This window comes from Corvus hawaiiensis, chromosome 26 (genome assembly GCF_020740725.1).
Source record: "Corvus hawaiiensis isolate bCorHaw1 chromosome 26, bCorHaw1.pri.cur, whole genome shotgun sequence".
Lineage (NCBI taxonomy): Eukaryota > Metazoa > Chordata > Aves > Passeriformes > Corvidae > Corvus > Corvus hawaiiensis.
The window spans coordinates 4,007,544-4,032,347 of NC_063238.1; the positions used below are offsets into that span (position 1 = coordinate 4,007,544).

At 36.9% G+C, this 24,804-nt stretch overlaps 1 protein-coding gene across 5 annotated transcripts in view; it reads right to left on the reverse strand.

Annotated features, from left to right (window-relative positions):
* Positions 1-24,804, reverse strand: part of ST18 (ST18 C2H2C-type zinc finger transcription factor) — a 168,897-nt gene that overhangs the window by 78,027 nt on the left and 66,066 nt on the right. The window contains exon 1 of one of the 5 annotated variants that reach the window (XM_048286730.1): positions 21,907-22,001. The exons of 3 other annotated variants lie outside the window; for them this stretch is intronic. The gene's annotated coding sequence lies outside the window, so the exon portion shown is untranslated. Of the gene's footprint in view, positions 1-16,972; positions 17,098-21,906; positions 22,002-24,804 lie in introns of those variants that run through there. One more of the 5 variants, XM_048286729.1, reaches the window with a different exon arrangement.

A 24,804-nucleotide genomic window follows, 5' to 3' on the forward strand; every position in this document is an offset into this window, starting at 1 on the left:
GCTAGAGATCCTGATGATTTTAAAATGAGAAAAGACATATTGTGCAACCACAAAATTATCTCAGCAAAAGTCTGAAGTTGTTTTCTCTGTCAATACTCAAAGCCGTACTATATTTGTGAAGGATCCCAAAAGCTTTTTTAAGCACAATACATTGCATTTCCAACATAATAATTTGATTTTCTCTCATTTACCATATCAGTGGTTGATATATTGCAAATATGGGAATGAATAATCACTACCGTTTGTGATTTGTTAACTTAGAATAAAAGTAATATCTAAGGAAACAAAATCCAGTGAGCTCACCAGTATGATCCCTGAACATTTCTTGTGTTTCTACAGTGACAGTGATTTCTCTTTCTCAAGACAGAATAATGCAGCATATTCAGTATTTAGTATTTGAGAAAATAATATGTGAAAGAAAGATACAATTACAAATAAATGAAGATATATTTAGCTCAGGACTTCAGTCAGATCTTTATCCTGCACAGTCTGAAGTCTGTAACTTTACACGTTAAATTCTGCACAAACCTCAAGGAGATCCCAAGGTGCATGTAAAATATTCAGTGCATGAGGAACCAAATTTCATTTGGCCTACACCCTCACTGCAGCAAATCTGCAGGATTCTATTTGAAAACAACTTTTTTTTTGTGTATAATTTGACCTTCAGAAAGGAGTTTCCTTGGGGCAGAGTACTCATCTTTGCACTTGTTTTATTCAGTGCAAAGTACACAGGAAGTAGAATTTTTACTGTTCCAACAATCACATTTTCTTTCTCAACTCTAATGCTAAACTTTATCTTATTTTGTTCTACCATGAGATGAACAGGAGGTCACATTAGCAGTACGAGATAGGCTGGTAACACAGGCAGTTGTCCTAGTACCTGCAAAAATCTTCACTTCCACTCATCCTCTCTTTTAAACAGGGCAGTAATTCCAATGCCAAGATCATATTTCACCTAGCAGTGGAGTTTAACTTTCACCTGATTTAAGCAACAAACTATCCCTCAAAGATGCTGGAGGCTTTGCTGTAATTAACATAACTACATTTAGATGCTATTCATGACCGATAATTCCAACACCTTGTGAAAAAAAAAAAAGGTTGCAAGCTGTAAACATTATAAACATATTCAAATAAGCTTAACGCAATCTGCCATGCTTATTTCTGCCTAGATCATGGACCAGCGAAATGGTTAATGCAAATGGATTTATAATTTGCTTTGGGGGGCCAGTTTCTTCTCCTTATTTATTAGCCCAGCTGATGGGGCAGATTTGATGAGGCACTTCTGGAATAATTGAGTCATCACACAAAGAAGGCTGCTAGCATTCAGAGTGGTTTTATCAGCAGCAAGCAGGCCTGATTACTGACAATTACACTCTGATCCGGTGATGGAGGAGAAAGAGCCAACGAGTGGGAAATGTCCGTGTTTCTATCCAGGAATAATTTCTACATTCATTTTACATGCTAAGTGTTTCCTATCTCTGCATAATAAACTGTAAACAGGAATAGATGGCACAATGTCCCTTAATATTTCCTGGTAATGAAGACACAAATGTACAGTGAGTGCTGATAAATATAGATGAAACATAAGCTATTCTCTGAGTCTGTATTGTTACCTTTAAAATAAATGCATTTTGGTGGTAAAAGCATAATCATAGCTAATGCAAAAAAATGACAGAAGATTGAAGCTGTCCTTGTAACTACACAGAAACTTTGTAAAAGTCCTGTTAATCACTGCTGCTCTAGAGGCTCATAAGCTGAAGGTGATATACTGGAAAGAACATCATTTTGTTTCTCAATAGTCAACTATGTAGGAGCACTTTTGCTTTGACACAGTAAAGGGGAGCAACAGCAGTGACCTCCATTAACACTTCAGGGATAGAGCACATCTCAATGCTAAACTGAAAAACAATGAAGCTGGTCCTAGAAGACATCTTCACTATGATAAATTCTCATTTCCCTCTCATCAGCTTTAAGACAGTGTTCATAATGAATAATAGAGCTAGACCACAGATTTCATGAGTTGTGTAAAGCAATACATTATTGCCTTTAGAACATTATTTTTATAGCAATTTAGATGCTGTAAAATGACAGTTATTAACAAAATTCTGCAAGCAGAACTTTGGAAAAATCTGTTTCTTTGGGGGAAAAAAATGGGGGAAAAATGGGGGAAAACATGAAAACAGATATAGTGGAGAGTTGAAAAGTAATTTTGTGTTTGTCGATGGGGAATTACAGATTTCAGCTAGAAAAAGTTAATGCCCTGGTCTAGGGAGACTTTTCCTTTTTAAGAGTTGATCAGGCATGAAACACTGAATAATAAACTTTTGCATGCTTGTTTATTCCTTCTCCTCTTTTTAAACTAATTCATAGCTTCAAAAGAACTAAAAGTTATTCTCTGCTCGCCTGCAGTAACTATGGCAACTATGTTTCATTAAAGTAGCCACTTAACTTCAAGGCTTGTGTTACAATGATATGCATTATTTTGAGTAAAACCACACCATAACAACCTTATGATTTCAGAGCAATTTTAAAAGAAAGTTCAAAGAGCATGCGTCATTGACTCTGGAACACAGGGTTTGTTTTCTTTTAAAACATGTTTACTCTTTTCCAGCCAGGATGACTTTCCCTGCACCCAGTCATCTCTGTTGAGAGGCATTGTGTGGGGGGACCACTACCGCCTTCAGCAAGAGATGACCATGATCTGCTCACTGAAGGGCTGCCCAGGAGCTGCAGGATTGTGGCCAGCAGGAGATGCCTGAGCACACAGATCAGCACAACTAAGAACAGCAAAATTCTGTGGGTTTAATTACTCTGTTACCGCCCTCTTCAGTATCAGAAAGATCCTGGTCTGGTTCTGATGTTTGCTACATGCCTGCTTTTTAGCCACCACCGTTACAGTCTTTCTACCGTACTTGATTTGCAGCAAGCTGGTTAGGAATTGATGGGTTTCAAGGGCAGTTTTATGGGGTGCTGTTATGGTTGCACTGAATCTCTACAGAAGTTCTGAAGCTGGTTAAGTTCAGTAAAAGTGGTCACTTCTCAAACATGTACAGGCTTAATCTAGGTTCTTTTATTCCTTCCCTGTGATTTCTGACTGTTCCAGAAGTATTTTTTAGGAATATTTTAATAGTCAGAATTAGGACATCTCAATTCTTGTGCTGGACAAACCCCATGTCTAATCAGCTGACTGTACATTTTTGACATGGAGTTAAAAGGAACAATAAACCTAAAAATACAGACTACATTTATGAAAAGAAGTATAACTACCATTCTGCTCTCCTACGCATTCATCTTGCCCTTTCTGAACAAGTTCTCTTCATTAAGCATGACAGGCATGTCCCAGGAAAGGGAAAGTCACACAAAGGGAAGAAGTGTGCCTTCCCTCAACATGCAAATCACATATGTTCATTAACTTCAAGAGTGCCATGTGAAGTACAGTCTGCCACCACTTAAAAGACTTGTAATGACCCTAACTGCTAAAGATAATGGGGGCTTGCTTACACTACTGCACTGCCCTGAAGATCTTAGGAACATGCTGAAGAGCACAGGAAAAAAAAACCCAAGAACAAAAATACCACCTTGCAAATGAAAGCAGTAAAGGATATCCAGAAAATTGACTAATACTTGTCAGATACCAAAATGTGCATGTCAAATATTCCCTGGGACAGACTTCTTATGCAAAAGGTTTTGCTCATCGTATGTTTGCATCTGGTAAATGGAGCAAGGAAAAGCATGTTCAGTTTATTCAAACTTATGATAAAGGTTGGCGTCACCAGGAATGGTGGTTCAAATTCTATTTTCAGAGCCTTTTATGTTTCTAAAGTGGGACAAAGATTATTTCCTAAAATGACACCTGTCTTCTGCCATAGACATAAATAGAAAGCACCATGACTGAGCAAATAACTGGAAAAAAAGGGATTCTGGAATTCTCTTCCTGCCTCTGCCACTGATCGATTCTGTGCCCCTCAGCAAGTCTTTCCACCTTTCAGCTAAATGAGGATAACAACACAGAGTGCTGTAAAGTGCTTTTGTGCATTTCTAAACATACTTTAATGTAGCAAATATTATTTTTATCATCATGCATTTATCAGTTCAGTAGCCTGCTCATTTCACTTCCTCTGAAATTCAGCTTGAAATGTTTCCTCCTTCACTGCAGGCTTTTTTACCAAAAAAAAAAGAAGAAATAAAAAAAGGACAATACTGAGAAGGATGGGTACTAACAAACATATGGTGAATGGCAAAATAATTTAAAACACATTTCCATTCTCTTCTCTCCTAAAATCTTAGGCAATCTGGATATAACTGTCATCTTTACATGTCAGATCCTTATCTTAAAAATCTGTTTGTTTTCCTGTATAGAGAAATACTCTCTGAGAAAATATCTTTAACTCTTTTCCTTTGATTTTTGCTGTCATTGCTGAAAATGTCAATGAGGTGTACATATATATGTGTGTGTGTGTGTACATATATTTTTTTTTTTCCTGTGTAAATAAATATATTTATATCTATATGTTTGTGGTAACATTAAGTTCAAATATCATGCTCAACAAGCACTGCGTTTAATTTAAAAGATACTGAAAGAGGAAAGTTTCTTTCAAGGTGAACCTCTTAGATGTGTGGTAGGGAAGTGGCCTGTGGTACCACTAAACAATGCTGAATTAAAAATAATGTTACAGGAACATATCTTTGTAGTACTATTTTGTATTGGCAAAATAATAGTAATCATTCTATTGCAGCAAACTGGACTAGAGGAAGATGAAAAAAATCATCCTATGGAGAGGTGTCTTGCAAACTTTGTCACATTAAACTCAGTTACCCTTGAGATTCCCTAGTGTAAGCCTGGCTGCACTGAAAACAGCCAGGACACTCTGGTGGACCTCAATAATACATGTTATCTCCATGTGAAAGCACTCACACACACTTGGTGTTAATCACACAGGTATACAAATGCACGGTCCTGGCCAGGAGGTCTAACAAAGTAAGGTGATCAAAAACTATTTTGCATATGACAGCTTTAAATAATAAACAGCAGTTTAGAAATTCCAAAAGCACACCAATGAAATTTTATTATTTTAGGTGATAGTCATGTCATTCTTGGTAAGTAGGCCTTAATCAGGCGTCTGCATAACTATGTAATAGTCTGGCTTGTTGTCTGGGCTCTTATTAAATCGTGGGCTCTGTGTCTTATGTTGGAACCTCAAGTGCCAAAATGCGTGCAGGAAAGGGGGTGGGCTGAGGGGTGGCTTTTGTGCTCAAGGCATAATCTTCTTTCTTTCTTTCTTTTTATTTTCATATGCTGTGCTTCTCTATTCAGGAGACATATTTTTGTTTTCTTTAGAAGAGGTCTGCATCATTTTGCATCAGGTCTGTGTCCTGATACAAGAAGTAGTAACTGTGACTTTTAAATAATCAGCCTCACTAAAGCCTCCATTATGGCAACCAACAACTTTAAATCATTTTGACAGTGCATTCTCTGCACTGCCCATATACTTGGAGGCTGTCCTCAAAACACTGAAAGCTGGGACAATATTCATGGTTAAGAAAAGTCCAGAAGCAGCCAAACAGGTGGGCACTTCTTTCAGAAAAGACCTTTTTTGATAGAAGACCTTTTGTACACTAGTTCTATCCTAGGCCCCTTTCAGGAGCTACACCTGAGAGAGAAAGTGAATTATCAATGACTTTTTTTTAAAGAATCAGTGGTTTAACACTAATTTCTAATCAGATCCTACAGAAAGGAACAGCTCGCATGGCAGCTGTACTTTTCCCAGGGTTAATTACCTTTCACTGCTCTCTACTAATGAGTCAGCTGTTCCTGTCATCACACAACTACACTGTGTTCATCTGTAGCTCTAGCTGTGGACAAACACAGTAGCTAGAGCCCTGTTTACATATTGGCGAGGTTTGTTGTGAAAAGAATTTGCAAAGCGTTCAAAAAAAAAGAAATACTTAAAACTCCTTCCATTCCCATGTCTCTTTTCATGGAAACAACATTATTTTTCAGGGAAACAACATGTTTTTCAGGTTACTAAATGCATCAAGAGGAGTAGAAATCTAAGGACATAAAAGCTAATGAAAGGGGGTTTTTTTGCAATATTGCATAATAATTTATATAAGGAAGATTAGATGCCTGTAGCCATTTATCTTGTCTTACCTGATTGTTGAGTGAGGATGTTTATTTATAGCTTGATGACCTAGGAACTAGAAAACTTCTTTATAAAATATTGGTTTAAATAATAAGTGGTAATAGCACAAGAATTAATGCAGCTAGGAAAATAGTTTGTACTATTTTATATGGCAAACCTTAATGAGACAACAATTTAAGACTTTCAGTAAACTGTTAATGTTTTTATGTAACTCCAACAGGTAATTCAATAGCAAGTAAATAGAACACGTCATTTTCTAGCTAGGTTGAACAGGATGCATTTTTTTATAGCCATATAAGATCACTACTGGTTATTTCAGCTTTCTTGTGGGAGGCTACCAAAGACTGTGGCTAAAGTCAGGCACTGTGACAGTTCTTCCAAAGTTCAAGTCCTGTTTGTGTCAACATTCAGAAAATGTTTTCATATAACTGAGGGCAGGACTCTAAGCTGGTGATGTCTTCATAACATGATTTTGTGCTGAAAACATCTGTATGGAGATTGCCCTGATCTGAGGAGATTTCCTCAGTGTAAGATCTACAGATTTCAGTAGAGAAAGCAAATTTTCACCAGACACCAAAGGGACAACACACATGTGCAAGTCATGTGAGTACATGCCATGTGAGAATGAGCTCTGCTACCTGCAGTTTTATCTGTAACAGGCCTGTTCGTGAAGTTATTATTTGAGGCTGAATTCCTTGCTAGTATCACATGAGGTAATGAAAACTGACAAATTTATGGCCGGAATATAGACATCTTAATATGATGATGGAAGAAGAAACTTAAGCTTCGATCTCCAGGTAAACCTTGCAGGACTGACAGCTCAAAATATGATAAATTTCCTTTTGAGAACATCAAAGCAAAAGCACCATGGCATTCCAAGGGATCACTTCAATGGTCATCTAGGAAATGAGTAGTATACTTTCCTTTGAACATTACTGTAATGAACCACCTCTTTCTGTCAGGCACCCTAGGATGTGCAAGCTGTATTGACAGCTCAAACACTCTGAGCAGAGAGAAAATGTGAGCTGTGTGGTTATGCTCTTTTAAAAGGCAGATATTTATTTATTGCACCATTAGAAGCAATTCTCCTGCTGGATTTTGGATTAAGTGAATTTCCTGAAGGTGCATTAATTGGGCTTAATGATTCACAGAAACCCCTGATCACTCAGGTCAGGCCAGGGAAAACTGTTATGTAATGCTCATTTTGTCTCAGATTCTTCCCCTGAACAGATTATTCCTTCTTCATACACTCTGTATCTCACTCACTGTTCAAGCAAAAAAAAAAAAAAATTAATTCCCAGGGATAGCATGGCTATTCTCCACATAGTCAAAGGTCTTCTCATGTTACTGGCTTGTTGTAGGTTTCCTGAGTTCTCAAGAATATTATTCCTCTTTTATCCACAGGCAAGAAACAGGGAAAAAGTTCTCTCCACTTTGTGAATAGAAAAACTTCACCTTTGGAATGAGTTTCACCTTTTCTTGAGATCTGGTCTGCTTAGCTTCAACTCTGTCAGTACTCAGGCTAAATATCACTCTACTAGAAGTAGACTTCTTGCTGTACACTGAAGCAGCTGGGATGCTAGAAGGCAGCTTCTCTGAAGCTGGGCTGGTGATATTCCTACTGTGGGGATCTTTGTAGCAGATTCAGGAAGAAGGAAAAAAATTGTGCCAAAAACCATGATATCTTCCATAATATGTCCTCTTATAAACTTGACTTCTTTACTCCTAAAGTATCACGTAAATTTAAAAGACAGGGACCACCATGCAACTCACACATAGATACCAAACGCCCCCAAATAAACAGGGAACAAAAACCTTGTGGCCTGGAGGGTGTCTACAATGCTGAACTTGCTGTTTGTAGGCTGGCAATCATTGATTGAAAGCAGCTTGCACTTCTTCAGTATTACAGTACTGTTCCCCATGATCACAATATAGTAGCATATAAGTCATATTAATAACAATAAAAATAACTGGTATTGTTAATGTTGTTACTATGAATAACACTGGGCCCAAAGCATTCAGGGCTAAAGCTGTTTATTCTCTCATGCTATTCAGAATGACTTAGGGATATGTAATAAGACACTTTTTAATGATAGCCACTAAAGTGTTGATTGTGGGGAAGAAAAGTCCGAGAATATTATACATAATCTGGTTAAACTTTTCAGGATCAATGTTATAACATTATAAAGGGTTATGTCTATTGAACTGGTGCCAATTTATACCATAATGAATTTCACATGCCCACAATCTTGTGCGTTGACTTTGAGTCTGTGGAGGTGCTACTGAAGACACAGAGTCACTCACCCTTTGTAAAACTCGTCGTTTCAAAATGAGATCAAACCAAGCATTCTCTTACAGCAGAATTTACTCCCATGTCTATCCTCCCCCCAGGGAAAGAGCCTGAAAAGGCAAAACACTGCCAGAGACCCAGCTATCACTCCCTGTTTCCAAGGCCCACCTATGCCTTCTGTGGATTAGGGCATAGCCAAATACTGTCCCATAGGAACCATCCACTACGTAAGGGTTAGCTCAGATCTGTGGAGTTGCATGCGACTTTGAACCTGCAAAGTAATTTTGAGCTGCCCACTTAAAGAATTTAAGAACTTTGCCTTGATCTGAATGAACTTTGCATAGCTGTCCCTAGAAATTTAAAAGATTTGTTTAAAAACCACACACTTACGTGCTAAAAATGATAAATGATTCTGTAAAAATCAAAATTTTTGTCAACAAATCTCTTAAAAAAATGAAAGAAAATAGTTGAAATCTATGCAAAGTATGCACAGCATCTGAAATTTTCATCTGAAAGCTTGTTTATAGTTTTTATGAAAGCATGGGGAATGTTGAATCACTATAATCACCCACTGAAACAGTGCAAAACCATAATCAAATCAATCTTTCTATTACTTTGAAGTTTGGAAACAGAGTCTTGAAAGCCTGAGGAGACAGAAAAACCACCCCTAAAAGTGCCTCCGGACGCTAAGTGGTGGCCAACAGGAAAAAGAATATGTCTGGAAATGCTTCTATCAGCAGTGTTTAAGAACTCCAACAGATTTAAGGTATTTTTGAATTAATGGATATTGTTAAATCTTTACAGTTTGTTTCTCTTCATTTTTTTGAGAAGTAGTTTTAAGAAAAGAAATATTTTTGTTAAAGGAAATAAAATGGCTTCTAGGAAGAAAGCAAGGAACTGACCCCTTCCCTTTTGTAAAAATCACATTTCAGGAGAAAAATTTAGTCCTCTGAGCTGCACAGCAGTATTCACTTCTGTTATTCTGCTCTCCATTAACTGCTAAGCAGATAAAGATTTTCATCAATTTCATGTGAATGCAAGAGAAGAGTTTTGATCTAAGGTATATAATATTATCCATATCACTGTCTTGTAAGAAAATGTGAGAAATGTTTCTGTGACAAGAAGATTTAAGAAGAAATCAAGTCCAGTGTTTGGGCTGGATGGGAAAGACAGGATTCATCTTCATAACTTTACATGCCTGAAATACAAACATATATTTCTGAGGCAGTAAATGCTGGATTCCCATGGTCTCTGGGTAGCCTGTAGGTGACCTGCAGGCATCTCTGAGGCTGTGAGATGTGTGATACATCTTACCCATTTCTGCTTCAGGGTGAGGTGAATTGCACACAAGAAATGTCTCTTTCCACTGACTCTAAAGGGAATCTGGATGACTGGCTCAGGTATAGCCATTTCCACTGTGCACACTGACATTTCACCAAATGCTGATTCCTAACCAAGGAACCTATGGCAATCACTGAACAGCATCTTAAAGCTTAAATAGCATGTATGCTATGTGAGCTGTGTTGTGAAACAGGGCTGGGAAGGCAAGAGAAATGGAGTAGGGAACCATCCTCCAGGAACTAAGGCAGTGCCAGTCCTTGTAGGAAAAAACTGGCAAACAAAGCGAAGCTGGTGAACAAATAAAAGGGAGCACTAGTAGATGGTGGAACCTACAGAAAAGGAAAGTTAGCTTTAGCTTTGACACAAGCAGTGTGGTTTCAGAGACACAGGAGTATCCAGTGCCAAGAGGCAAACGCCAGCATGATATGGCAAATATTTCTTATCTAGATATAGCAGGAAGAAGACAATCAAGTTCCAAGCAGAACAAGGGAAACGGAACTCTAAGAGTTGGTATGGAATGAAATACCATCTTTTTACTCTTTGCATTGGACAACATTTTATGAAGGAATAAAAGTTTTCCTGATAAGTATGTTCACCACTTGGATTAGTGTCTGATAAATGGAAAGTGTCTGATATGAGTAAAAGTTACTAATAGAGCTTATCTACGTTTTTCACTTGGTTTACTATCAACTGTTTCACACTGGAGAAACCTGATGTCACCAGTGACAGTGGATCTGCATTTAATTCTTTTGTATTTGTTTGTTTTAACCATACGTTAATTCCACCTGCCCTGTTTTATTTGGTGTCTTCTGTTCTGAGTCAAGTTTTCAAACATAAAAGTAAATAAATTAAAACCCAAATTCCTTCTTGCAACTTTTGCTGGTCTTTGGGAGCTAATAAGAGCCAGATTTTAAAAAATTAAAATGTCATCATGCCTACATTGCTTGCCACAAACATGCCATTTTTTTAGCACGTAAGGTGAGTGTTTAGGCAAAGAATTATTAACACAATTTTTTGCTTGATTTGTGTAAGTCAAACAGATCTGAGTCATATGCACTCAGTAAGCCGCAGTGTAAAAAACAAAGCAAAGAAAGATTTTGCATTATTATTAGTAGTAGTATTATTAGTATTTCATGTATTTACCCCAAAGAGAAAAGTCTTGTTGGTGAAATTCATCATATCTAAACAAAAGACTGGCAGCTTAAGTAAGTATATGAACAGGGGGAAGGGAGACTTATTTCCTGAGTTTCAACAGATGTCATACTTAATTGGTTGTGAAATAAACCAGAGCTACTCTCGGCCTGTTTCCCTAGTTTCAGCTGTGAAGACACTTTTAAACATGTGCATTTCCCTCCTGCTTCCCATAATGAGGGTGTGGGGTGAGAATCAAACCTCCAAAAGGAGTAAAGCAGCGTGCATGTTGCATACAGGCCTTCAGATACACTAATTAAACAGAAGTGAGCGTTGCATCCTTTGTCCCTGTGAGATACACATCAATACAGCATGAGCCACGACAACTCTGTGGAAGGGTTACTGCACTTGCCTTCTGCTAATATCAGGAAGTCACTGGACTATCCCATACTGCACATAGTTTTTCCACCTTCCTGTATTTTTTCTCAAAAACACTCTTTGTCCTAAATCACAGCATTGTCAATATGCTACAACTAGTTGAAATGGTATCATTTTTGTATTTTTGACAGAGAGAGCACCTTAGAGGTTGGGGTTTTTTCCCCTTGTGGTCGTTTTCTGCTAGGAGCAGCTGAGTAACACCACATTTAACACAATGGCAACTACAAAGATTTTTTAAAAAAGAAAGGACTGTCAAGTATAAAATATTTTGGCTGCACATAGTGATGGACACAAGAAAATTGAGAACGAAACTTCTCACAGACCAAAACCCCAAACCTTTTCAACTGCGGCTAACCACCAGCCAGTGGTATGGTAATACAAATAAAGTCATTTGTTTTTAAAGGGCTATGGCAAAGAATGTTAGCCATTCATTTTATGCCTTATTGGATGTAGCCCTCTAAATCAAAATGCTCTTTTGAGCTTTGCAAGAAAAAGCTAAATATACGATAGGTGCCTCTCTGTGAAACTCAGTAAACAAATAGTAAAAAAAAAAAAAAAATTGGAATAGTGTTTGTTAAAACATTTCAAATGGAAATGGAATGAGAATTGTGTATAAAGAAAAATTAATGCCAAGGTTAAATGCGTTTAATTCACCTGTGGCAACCAAATTGAACAATATTTGTTCTTTTAGTTTAAACTTGGAACCCAGATCCCAGAGGTGCTAGGAGAGAGCTTTAATCCCTAGAAAAAAAATTCAAATTCCCAAAGAGTGTGATGAAAACCAGTATAATCCTTCCTGAAGTGAGAAACAAAATAGAAAATACTTTTTTTTTTTTCCGATTAAAACAAGAGCAGTCATCATGATCTTTATTCTTTTAATGTTTTACAGGTCTGACTTTCGGCAGATGACCTCTCTTGTTTGTCCCTACATGTTTTCCAAAATATAAAAGTGAAATAGAGTCCCAAGGGCACTGTACTTGAAAGGTTATGAGAGTTAGAGAATTTTAACCATGCCTGCCAAATCAGCAGATGGCTTGTGATTATAATTATATGCATCAATAAAACGAATAATCTTTACAAAATTTGAATTTCTACTAAAGTAAGGGATTTAGTAAGCAGATGCAACAGAATGCATTTTCTTTAACCCTTTTTGTAGACAGTATTGTTTATCACAAAAATAATGGCAAGGTTCTCCATAGATTAGCTTGAACATACACTTGAGCCATAAATATATGTTTCTTTTGACCAAGTGTCAATGCTATTTAGTGTGATTTATGTGTTCAGTAGCACTCTGTTCACTAAATGTTGAATGCTTATATATAGGATGATTCCCATCAGACCCATACTTCAAAATGGTCTTTAATTTTATAAAACGTTAGAGATACAATGAAGATGTCATGTGTACTCATTCTCTTCATTTTTGTCGCAGTGCTCATTCTTTCTGTTTAGGATTTGGTGACTTTCCGTGCCTCTTATGGAGTCTGAGTTAACCACATTATTAGTGAAGAAAATAATTTTTCCCCAGTGTGGGATATTTAAGAAAGGTTTTGTGTGTGTGTGTGTGTGTTTTGGTTTTTTATTTTTAGATCGCAAGAAATTAAATTACTGAAAAGGAAACATATTAATAGGAAAAAAAATCATAACTGTGGTTTTCTATGACCCCTGATCTTACTTCCAAACTTACTTTTGTAACAAGATCATGTGTGTTAGATTGTGTCAAACCTCTGCTTGAAGTAGGAGAAAATCATACATTAGAAAAATTAAACGAAACAAAAAAAAGCCCCCCTAAGCCAAATTTATTTCTGGACTGCCTCATAAAAATGCTATTTGAAGACAGGATATACATATCCTATAATTCTTCTAATAAAGTAAGGAAGAAAAAATTTGAGAAGAATAAGTATGTTTTCAAAAAAGTCCCTGCTTGGCATACTGTAGCTGTCTACCTACAGTATTTTAACATTTATTTTAGTCAAACATATAAATGTGGACTTTTACTTCAGGATGTATGTTTGTCTTTTTATCTCCCCTAGTATCTCTGAGTGCAAAACAATATTTTTATGCTCATTAAAAAGTGGATTTTTACTTCAGAAATGACAGAGCCATTACTCTGTATCATGTAAATCCTTCTTAGCATAAGGATTATTGACCTGATAGTCCATAACGGTGCCATTGGAGCCATTACGACTTTGCTGTGCCAATCCAGATGCTGTACATGTGCTTCAACTTGGGGGCAGGAGGGGCAGCGAAAGTGTCAAATTTTCTCTTGAGATTTAGGGAACCGACCTAGTGACTCTACCGCTGGAAGAAGAAGACCACTGTTTAGAAGAAATTGAGATCCCCGGTCCTCGCTCAAACCGATCTTTTGGAAAAGTTCTAAAGCATTTTTTTAAATCTAATGCCTAACAGTGCAGAGTTCAATACATGCCTTTACATGAAAATCGAGCTCTTTTTCACCAAAGTTCCTTAGTGGAGGGAAAAGTTTGCATATGAACCCAAACCTGAAATATGTGCTAGCAAATGTTATTTGAATCACTTAAGCAAATCAATAAAGCCCTCATCTTCAAAACACACACCAGCTTTACTGTATTAAACTGAAGCACCAACCTCACCTAGCGGAATCACTCGTGTATAAAAGTTTTTGTTAGTGTTCACCTGCCCAAGAAGGTAAATCCGTCGTCATTCTAAAGTAACTTTTGCTGATAGGTTATCACCTTTTCTTGAACCAGAAGTCTGTTACTTAGAAAGGCAAGAGTTGCTAGTGTCATTAAAAGTCTTCCATGAACATAAAAGAGAGCAATTCTCCTCTAAAGAAATTTGATGTAAATACTAAAAAAGTTAAGAGGAAGAAAACCTTTTTTATTATTCATTAAACAATATCTGTAATCTGAAGTACTTCAAGAGAATTAAAATCCAGAAACATAGATTCTGCTTATGTAGTTTTTAATAATCCCCAACTATGCGCACGATATCTACAAAGAAGTGACCCGACCCCAGGTATATATGTACACTTCCAAAATCAATCAGTTCAGTAACAGACTTTGGTCTAGATTCTCTATACACTTGTGGATATAGTAGAATATAAAGTTTATTCTGCATGTTATCTGCTATGTTTTAGTTTGGCGTGACAGCGTCAGGCCTTCATGAGCTTGTCAGTGACTTTGGAGATACTTGCTTGTTTGCCAGGAATATCAGATATTTTGGGATAACTGGCTAGAAAAACTATAAACATGAGAAAAAACTGATTCAGAATTATTCAAATCAACTGCATAATACCATAAAGCTTTTCAGATCGGCGTGCACAGCTCATGGTGTTGTGCCCTGGAACTGTGCACTAAGATAAAGGTAGAGGCCTCCTATTGGATCGCAAAGTCCAAAGTCGAGTGAAAAGTGGTTTCTAAAAACCTGGAGTGTTTCATACTTTATCAGGGAGATCAGATGAATGACATTAATTATCAGAAATCAAGTTTTCTTTGTCTTTTCTCTTAGGTGTACTAAAGAAATGACAAACGAGGAAAAAAATGAAGCTGCGAAAAACTACTAAAACTTACTGAAGCTCAGCCTGTCGGATTACAGAATGTAATTGTCAGATTACAGCAGTATGATTTCTGTAACACTGCTCCATATGCATTACCCCTACGAAACCACTCTTTGCTTTTAATAGTATAAACAGCTAAACTTATTAATGTGATGAATGCTGAAATATCAAATATCCTTTACTCTTGTTGGTGTAAGTATGTAAAAAGGATACATGACTGTGTCACAGGGATATGCTAATTTTTAAAAGCTTTGGGGATGCACCTGACATCAAGTATCTTGGAATATTTTCTGTTAAAATAAACTGAAAATTCTATATCAATTAGAATATTTTAAAGCAAAACTATTGTAAGACTGAAGCTTGCTAGATCTCTGTTGATCTAGGTTTGAATTATAGGACTTAGAAAGAAAGCTTCTTTTCTGATGCCTGAATATCTCATACTTGCTGAGGTAACACAAGGAAACATTGCTGAGATGTACACAACTTTAAAAAATATGGAAAATAAAAAAAAAAAAAAAAAAATACACCATTTTACTTGAGTTTTGTTACTTTCTCATTGTATTTCCTGAACTGGAACTACTGGGAAATGCAAGAGCAGATATAACTGCAGATATAACTGCAGATATATACCTAATATATACTGAGTGTCAGGTAACCAGGATACTACATAGGTGAATATAGTTTTTTGCATACATGAACTTTTTAATAAATATGCGCACATGGATTTGTATATATGCATATTCTCATACCCCTTTGCAAGGAATCATCAAATGTATATGTTAAAAATGTCACGTTTTATCTTAGGGTCTGTAAGCTGTGGTGATAATTCTATTGCCCATGCAGTAAAAAGGATGTTCCTGGGTAAGTGACATATCATAATAAACTGACTTCTGTGACCTGTGAAGAGTTTTAATTAAGGGGTCAGGTTATCCTGATATGTCTAAATACACATATATTGGCAAGTTTTTTCTAAATTTAATGTCTCGCAAAGCAAAGCAAAGCAAAACATAGCAAAGCAAAACAAATCAAAAAACAAACAAAACAAAAAACCAAACCCCCAAAACCCAACAAAACATCAATTGTAATGCAGACTGAAATCTAAACCCCACTTCTTTAACAGTCTGTATTCGATAAAGCATTCTTAAAACATATGGTTTGCAGTGGTTTTGCAGGGAGGAGAGAAGAAGCATTACTTAACGCACACAGGCATCTTGCAATAATATCATGTTGTTTTGAAGCTAACATCCCCTGAGCCTCCAAAGTGCAAAGCAGACAGAAACATTTTAGTAATGCAAACAAGACTTTCCGGCAACTTCCTGTTGCCATTTTTCAGCAAAATAAAGGGTCCTGAGGTACTAAACTGAAGCACTACTAGAAAAGATTTTATCATTGGTTACACAGGCAGGCACCTGCTATTATAAGATATCAGCTGAATATTTTGCTGCTGTGCAAAGAAAATAAGTAATGACTGTGCAACTGTTAAGCAGTAATCTTCAACTCTTTAATTTCAGCTTACGTAAAAGACAACACAGAGAAAGACATCACGTAAAAATCTTTTTCAAAAATCCCAAAATTATAGTAGCAACTTCATTTATATCTGCATACTTGTAAAAACCGTTCCAGGGATTTAGGGGTGTAAGTAGCTGTCTAGTGGATTGAAATTTGTATTCATATATATAAGATATTTTCAGCAGATTTTTAAGAGAAGTAAAAAGAAACTTTCTGTCTGTAAAGTTCATCAGATGTAAAGTACATCTGAGAAAATGATTACTGTGTGGCAGTTCCTACAAGGAATATTTAATTCATTAGACTATAATTGAAATATCCAGTTCACAAAACATCCTGTGTTACTTTCGGAATTCCAGAAACTTTTGTAACCTGGCAAACCAGACAGAGAGAAAAGGAAACAAACAAACAAGAAACAAACCCAACCTTGATTCCAGAGACATTTTTTCTCCCCATCATGAAGTGACAGAGGGGGGAAAAAAATCCCTTCATTATGACCTACTTGTCTAGAAACGGACTTTCAACCCCATGGTTAGGCTAAGATTTGCTCTACTTTCTCCCTAGGGCATAATTGTCAGACTGACTTACCGTGTGCCTTTTAGCCTTTGTTCTGCCTCTCACGCTGACATCAGGGAAGCAGTGATGTAGAATAAAGCAGGGGTGGGCTAGGTTAGTCCACTGTTTGTGTCGTTGTGTGGTGTGCAGGGACACTCTGTGATACTCTAGTGAGCTGCTAAGCTTTTTTTGTAGGCTTTGTGTCATTTACTTAACGACCAATCTCATTAGCTGCCAGGGTACAATGGGCTGATGCATTTTCTATGTACATACTCTACACAGTGACCCTCAAGGTTGCCGAAGGTCTATTTAATCAGTCAAAATGCTGAATATATTTGCAGTAAATCACAAAAAAAAAAATACGGGACCACAGAGGTATCTCATGAGTGTTTACTCTTTCCTGGGAGTTATTTGCAGGTAATAAACTGACAGGAGTTGTAGGCAAAAGCAAGGGCAAAGAAGGGAAAAGGGCACTCACTGGGCTTGCACTGGTCACCTTTAATTTAGGGAACCTTGGGGGCCCTGCATATCGCTGTGTCTCTGCTTGTTAATTTCTCCATGCAGTTCATGCTTCAGTGTAATCATGTTATCACAATTAAACCCCTTCAAATAAGAAGAGCAGGACTAACAAAAAACCACAGCCTTTCACACATTGGGGAGGGGATGTGTTTGTGTGTGTATGTATGTGTGTGTGATATTTATTTATTAACTTCCTTACTACAGGCAACCTCAGGGCTGGCATCTTTGCATTTCTAACCTCTCGTCAGTTACAAGGTAAAACCCTTTTAACTCTTATGAAAAATGAAATGCTGAAAAGCCCCATGAATCACGACAGCTGTCCATAAGTAACAGGGAGAGTTCTATTGTCCATCTTGTCCCTGGATAAAATGAATACTTTACAGCAGAGGCTGTTCAGCTTGGCTAAAGAGTATGGGGAGAAGGGGAGGAGGTCACTGGAGATTTCGCACACTAATTTAATCTGGGAAAAGGACAGGCACTGCATCTCACTTGAACAGACTGGCGGCAATCTGGGCTCCCACAGAACTATCTCCTTTTGCCTGTGCTCTATTTATTCCTTATCTCTGTTTACCAACCGCTAGGTCCCTTTCATTCACACCACGAGGCCGTTCTCCTACTATCAGTCAGCAGCTGACACTGTGGAAGAGCCTCAAAGGCAAAAAAAAAGGGATCAAAACTAAACCAAAGCTGTATAAACAAAGCAACAGTAGAAGTAAATGCATAAATCCTAATTCTTAACCCAACCCACAGGGTGCGAACAGAACCTTTATAGTAAATCCAACAAACCCACCACAGTGAGCTATGGGCTACAGAGGAAATGGGAAAAGCCAAATATCATTCATGAAATCACCATCTCAAGCAGAAACATTGAAAATAGGCGTTGGAAGATATTTAGCTGGTTTCAGGATAACAGGTTCATCAGTCCTGTGTATTCCTCAGCAAGTAATGAGGCACAGGTTCACCTGTGTGCCTGGTAAAAGACGAACAAGAGATTTTTCCACTTAAACCTTAGCTAACTTTGCACTCATTGCTTGTGATTTAGATTAAAGTAAGTAGATGCAACCACTTTAAAGAAAAGTCTTTATCTGGAGATTGTGGTAATTTGGAAAACTTTATAGCTAGAACTTGAACGTCAATTTTTTATTGAAGCATTTGTCCAATTAATTTTGGCTTTAAAACTCTGGATTTTTAAACATCACCCTTTCTCAGTTGTTAACTTATACTTTTCACTCATACTCTAAATTTTTAGCACTTAACATGAAATGCAAATGGGTGAAGACAAGGAAAGAAAAGATCAAGCTCGTGAGTCTAATAGAAGAGTAAAGTAATAAACTACATTTGGTGTTCTGGGTTAGGATTATTATAGTGGCTTAACCATGCGTAAGTCTATTTTCTAATTTCAGTAGTCCCTTATTTTGTACTCTTAAATTGACTTAATATGAGACAAGTTGTGAATACTCATAGAAAGACACCAATATTGTTCCACTGAAACAACCTAACTTTTTAAACCTACACAATCTGTAACTCCCAAAGTAGGGATATTCTTTCTGGAAGAGGAGTTATGCTTTCAGGACTATTCTCAACTTTACAAAAATAGTGGTTAACAGCATATAGCCAATATACTGTCAACTGACTGATCAAAATAATTATAACAATTACAAAGAAAATGTTTCTCATTATCAAAGATGATCAACTGGACCTAATTTCAGTTTTGATTTTCACCTATGTGCATTATGAGCAATGAAGTCTTTACTACTTGGATCCTTTTTTCCAAATGAATTAATGAATTAAATTTATCCTTTCACCAGCTGCTAGGCAGCAGATGGAACCATTTCTGAAGCCTTGTTGAATTCAATCCATAAAACTCATTTCCTAGGATTAGCAGTCCAAAGTTTCTTTTAATGTTTATATACCGCTTGGGATTTTGAATTTCATGATGTTAAACTTTCAATTTAACTATTTTTTTTTCATTTCATATCAAACAAATATGATCGTTTGGATTTCTATAGCTTTAGAACCACACATTTCAGGTCACATAAGGACAAGAATTCATTTCAAAAGCAATCAAGTAATGCAAGATTGGGATCTGGGTTGGTTTTTTTTTTCCTTTGTTTTGTTTACATTACAGCACTACCATAGTAACCATTTGTGTTGTACTCATAGATTAATTTAGACTGGTAAAGTTGTATTGTCTGCAACTTTGACAAAAACCTTTGCACAAAAATTTAATCTTGCTAAGCAATTTTTGAAAGTTACTGTGATCTGAGGCTGTATTTGCTATTCACAGAAAGATGACATTTTCCTGAATTAAGTTTTTCATGCACATAGTTTTTATAGTTGACTTCGTTGTAAGGTGGGTGGGTTTTTTTCTGTTTCTGAGGGGGAAAATAAAAAGTAGCAAACGGTGTCAGTTTTGTGAACACTTTAGTAAAGACGTTTTTCGGTGCAGTAACAGGAAATATTAATCAGCTGCAGTACCCTGGACAGCTCCTCTTCTTTCATTTTCGGTATTCTCACCTCTGCTACCCATCTCTGTCACGAGAATCAGAGATCAGGGGGCTTGAACTGCAATTTCGGTCACAAAGATCCCTATTCATAAATATCTGAACAAATTAAGTTATAATTTAACCAAAGTTTCTACTTTTTAGAAACCTACAAGAGAAAAAACAAAACAAAAAGACGCCCTTTCCCGCTCAGCATTCAAAGACATATTTTATTAAAAGTCTTAAGAATAAAACATCATGATGTCAAGTCTTCCTGTTATTCAACAAAGTAAATAAAACTTTAAAAAAAAAAGTGATTCGTTGTTGTGTATAACAGTGATTTCCGCTAATTTGGCACAAGAAATCTATATTAACCTAATAATGCAGTAAGCCAAGAAGGCCACATAATAATAATTACCATTGAGTAATTGAATATTTAGAAGGAGGAGGAAAAAAAGGAAGACTGGTAATCTTAGCCTGCAGGCATGAAAGTACTCTAACACAAAGATGATATTTACAAGTAAAAACAAAATGCTCCAAAACTGGGAAGTTAGGAGGCAAAGCCTATATTTGGAAATTCCTCATTCCAAATCTGTATTATTTGTTAGCCACCTTAGAGCAGAAATATATTATTGTCTCAGAGAAAGCTTTCATCATAAATGCTGTACTTTTCCTCAAGAATTACAAAACCACTGCACAGCCAAACCAAAGAAGACACATCTATGCAATTAACTTAAGTAATTTAATTGACAAAAGAGGTAGTAAATGGTAATTTTGAATCCCACAAAGATCCTTAACTAACAAAGTTCACCCTATACAGTTTTACAGTTTAAGAATAAAATCTGGGATTTGTGCTTTTATAATCTCTTAAAGGAAAAATTCACAGCACCTTGCACAAGATTGTCTTGGTATTTACATATGAAGGAAGACAAAAATCTGAACTAAGTGCTTTGTTAAAGACAAAAGAAAGTCAGAGAGAGAGAGAGAGAGAGCTATTGCTGATCAGTGTTAAACAGACTTTCTCTAGCATCAAATGCTATTTCATAAAAATTATCCTCCTGCAAAATGTTGTCCCAGAAGGTCCATTTCATTCTTCAACCTTGCCTGATATTACTGTCATTTAAGTTTCTAAAGATTTTCCTGACACATACATTCATTCTAAAGTAAAGTATTCTCTTTTTAAATCAGAAGCTCTTAACTCACTCTCTGAATCCCAAATAATTTAAAGGACAGAAATGCCATGCTTTGAAAGACCTTTTTTCCCTTAGAGTAGAGTTAATAAATATATTGATCAGCAATTTTCATTTCAAAAGCATTACACCATGATTTTAAAGCATTCTAAAACATCATGAGAAACCTCTCTGGTCTGTAATACAGAACTGCAAGTGAACCTGCATCTATCGAACAGTTCCTACAAATACACTGGTCCCACTCTCTCCCTCTCCTGCCTCATTTTTTTCTCTCTCTTTTTTTAAAAGCCAGTCTTTAAGTTCAGTAACTTTTCAAAATGAGAGGAAAAGTGTCCTTGTGATCATTTCCTCAAATCAAATAGCTAGAGCTGCAAATTTGCACAATTGTAAAATGTATATGAACAAAGGCTTTACTGAGGCAGTATAAATGCAATTACACCATGACATTTTATTCAGAAAGCCTTCTCAAAGCAGTTACAAGTAGCTATTTTTTAATTGAGGCCCAAAATAGCATTTAAGATAATGACCAAGCATACAGCATGAGTGTCATTTAAACAAAAAAGAAAAGTTTGCAGAGAGCATTTTAAACATGGATTAAAACCCCTCAATCTTCTTAATAAAAATCTCTCAAGATTTTAAAATCAGTATATGGACAGGATTATTTGCTTTTTGCAAGCTTAGAGCACAAACGAAAAAGAAAAGACAGAAAGTTACTAACAGTACAAGTTGCTTAAACATCAATGGGTTCATAGTGTGAAAAAGTTGTTAAACTTACTTTATTTTTGTTTCCAAAACTTATATGTTTCTCCTCCCTTGTGTGCTGAACTGTGCACTAAAGCTGTGTCTTTGAAAGGTAGTTCCCATGATATGACATCCAGCGCCTTTGACTGCCTGGAGATAAGCACCTGCGTTTGTGTCCCCTCTTTACGTCACACCTCCCTATTCAAACCTTCTCAATATGATTCACATTTGCACATCAACAGCCTCATGCGCATACACAGATTTTTTTCGGCTCTGGGCCCAAAACTTTCACTTTAATTTTCATCACATGATTGCTGTGGCATATGTCCTTCCAAACCTCCCATATATCAGTCATCATGCAAATGAGATGGAATATCACTCCTCTGCAGCAGATGGCCAGGGATGATAACAATGGCTCAACAGAGGAGATTCAATGTCCCTGACTTTATCGCCACGGCAACAACAACCTAAAATATATGTAATGGAAGTGGTGCTTATTAATTTTGCAGGCTCGAGTGTTCTGATTTTGTGAGTGAATGGGCTGAGTTAAAAAGGGGGCTGTGTCCTCCTGCCTCTAGAAGACTATCTATAAAAGCCAGGGACCTGGAAATTATTTTCAGTGACTAAGAAGGCAACAGCCTAGCAATTATTTGAGTAATTAGGTGTAATTCCTCCCTGTAGGCCTTGTACCCTCCTGTGCTTGTTTCACAGAAGCTCGTGAATTAGACAGGCACAGATACTGAAAAGAAAAGTGCCTCAAGATATAGCAGGAGAGCTTGCAGGAACTAAGCTTCAGTGATATGACACTTGGCCTCCACCAGGCTTGGTAAACACAAGCCCCAAGCCATAAGTAAATAGAGGCCCCACTCCACAAACACAGACCAATTAAAATTACAAAGGCGGCCACACTTCTGGGTGGGGCTGGGGGAAGCTTTATTCTGCCTTGGTCTCACTGTGAGCTGCACACATAATGGTCTCTTAGTTCGGAGCACTAAGTACCGTATTCCATTGCTATCTGTCACTATCAAACCCAAGCACAAGGCTCTCCCCGGGCTGTGAATTTCTCCCTAGGGATTGATCATGCACCTTTAAGGAAATGATTCAAAGTGAATTTTCTGTGTGTTGTCTTCTGAATGCAAACCAGAGAGAAGAAGTAAATGCAGCAGTTTGCTTTTTATCTTCAACAGATTAGCAGGCAGGAATAGCGATCATCATTTTACCCCTCAGCAAGCAAAATAGCCACAGTGTCTCTTCACACTGTTCATGCCACAATTGTCACATGCTTTAATACTTTGGGTGTGGGAGTAACCATTTGATTCCTCAGAAATAAAGTTCAGCTATAAACCGTGTGTTTAACTAAGGAAGTATACTTCTAAAAACTATTTGTCTTTTGTCCTGTTCCCCGGGGAAGACCTTAGAAAAATGGAGATTCCTTTGTCTCCCTCTGCAGTAGAGGGGAGGATGTTTAAGTAAAACCGATGAAATACTCTGGAAAAGCAGTGGATCCATCCTGTTAGAGATTTAGTGCAGAATTGAACCAAGGAACCTTGCTACCCCTTACAGGAGATAATTCCTCAAAATTGGTAAGACTGTTGAAAGCAATTTTCAATGCTCTCCTAGTAGCCCACATACCCTGAGCCCTAAATTTAACACCAGAGAGGAGACACTGAGTGGCATCTGAAGGAAAATTGGGATGCCAGATGCTTTCTTGAAGTGAGTGATAGAAAACTTCAGAGGCAGTGCTGGGCCTGTGGATTCTTCTCTTCTTTTGTCAGGGCTCAACACCATCTCAGCATTGCTCATGTTCTCTAGTAGTATTTCCATTTTTTATTAAACCTGCCTTCCAACTGAAAAAAACTACACAGGCACATTTCTATTGTGCACTAATGTCATAAACTTACAGAACATTTATTTACTTATTTATCATGCGACTGTACATCACCCAGCACTCTCACCTTTAATAGATACCTAGTAATAGATACTACTGGAGTAAAAATGGGTTTAGGTCCCAAGAGAATAATTTAAAAAATAATAATTATAAAGTAAAGCTTATTGTTCATCTTTACCTCACACTTTAGTGTGGAGTTTGCAATTACATTTTCCAAACATAGTGTTGCAGATGTTTCTTGTTTCAGAAAAGCTCAGCTAAAATGAAAACCTAGACCTTTTTTTTGTGTGTGTATATGTCAGTTTTTTTGTGTTTGTGTGTCTGTGTGTGCGCATGTGCAATAAGATTCTAGAATTGTTTATGTCCATGTTCTTTACTTGTGTATATTTCATTCTCTGCCTTGCTAATTTGAAATAATTCATGAACAAGGCACTTATGGTGAGATGAAGAGAAAGATTTGGTCCCAGCCTATGCAAAGCTCTGAAGCTCCTTGAAGTGGATCTGGAGTTGGACAGAAAGCCAATACACAGAGTACTTAAGGAATGATGTTTTCCTGACAGCTTGTGTTATTTATGGGACTGGCCACTGTCTTCTGAACCAGATGGAGTTTTTTCCTAGCCTTTTTTTTTTTTCCTTTTTCTGTGATCTGCTGTGCATGGCCTTAATTGATCATAGACACTGGCATTTAGGTCATTGTCTTTATTTTTTCCAGGGTCAAGTATAGTCCTGGACTGTGAAGCACCTCATTTACCTTAAAGATGCAGCTCATTTAACAGAGCTATTCAGATCCTCTTGAACATGGGAAGAACATGGGACTGAGAGGATGAGTAAAATTTGTAGATACAGATTACTTTTTCCTGTATGATTACTATCTATATAGTTGCATGTGTAGTGCCATGCATATTGAAAACTGCTTCCTAAAAACTGGATTTGAAAGGTATTTGTTACATTCCACTGAAACACTTAAGTAAGAAAGAAAAGATCTTTGTCATTAAATCAATCCTAATTAAAGTTCAGATTTAACACAACTTAGCATTTTGCATG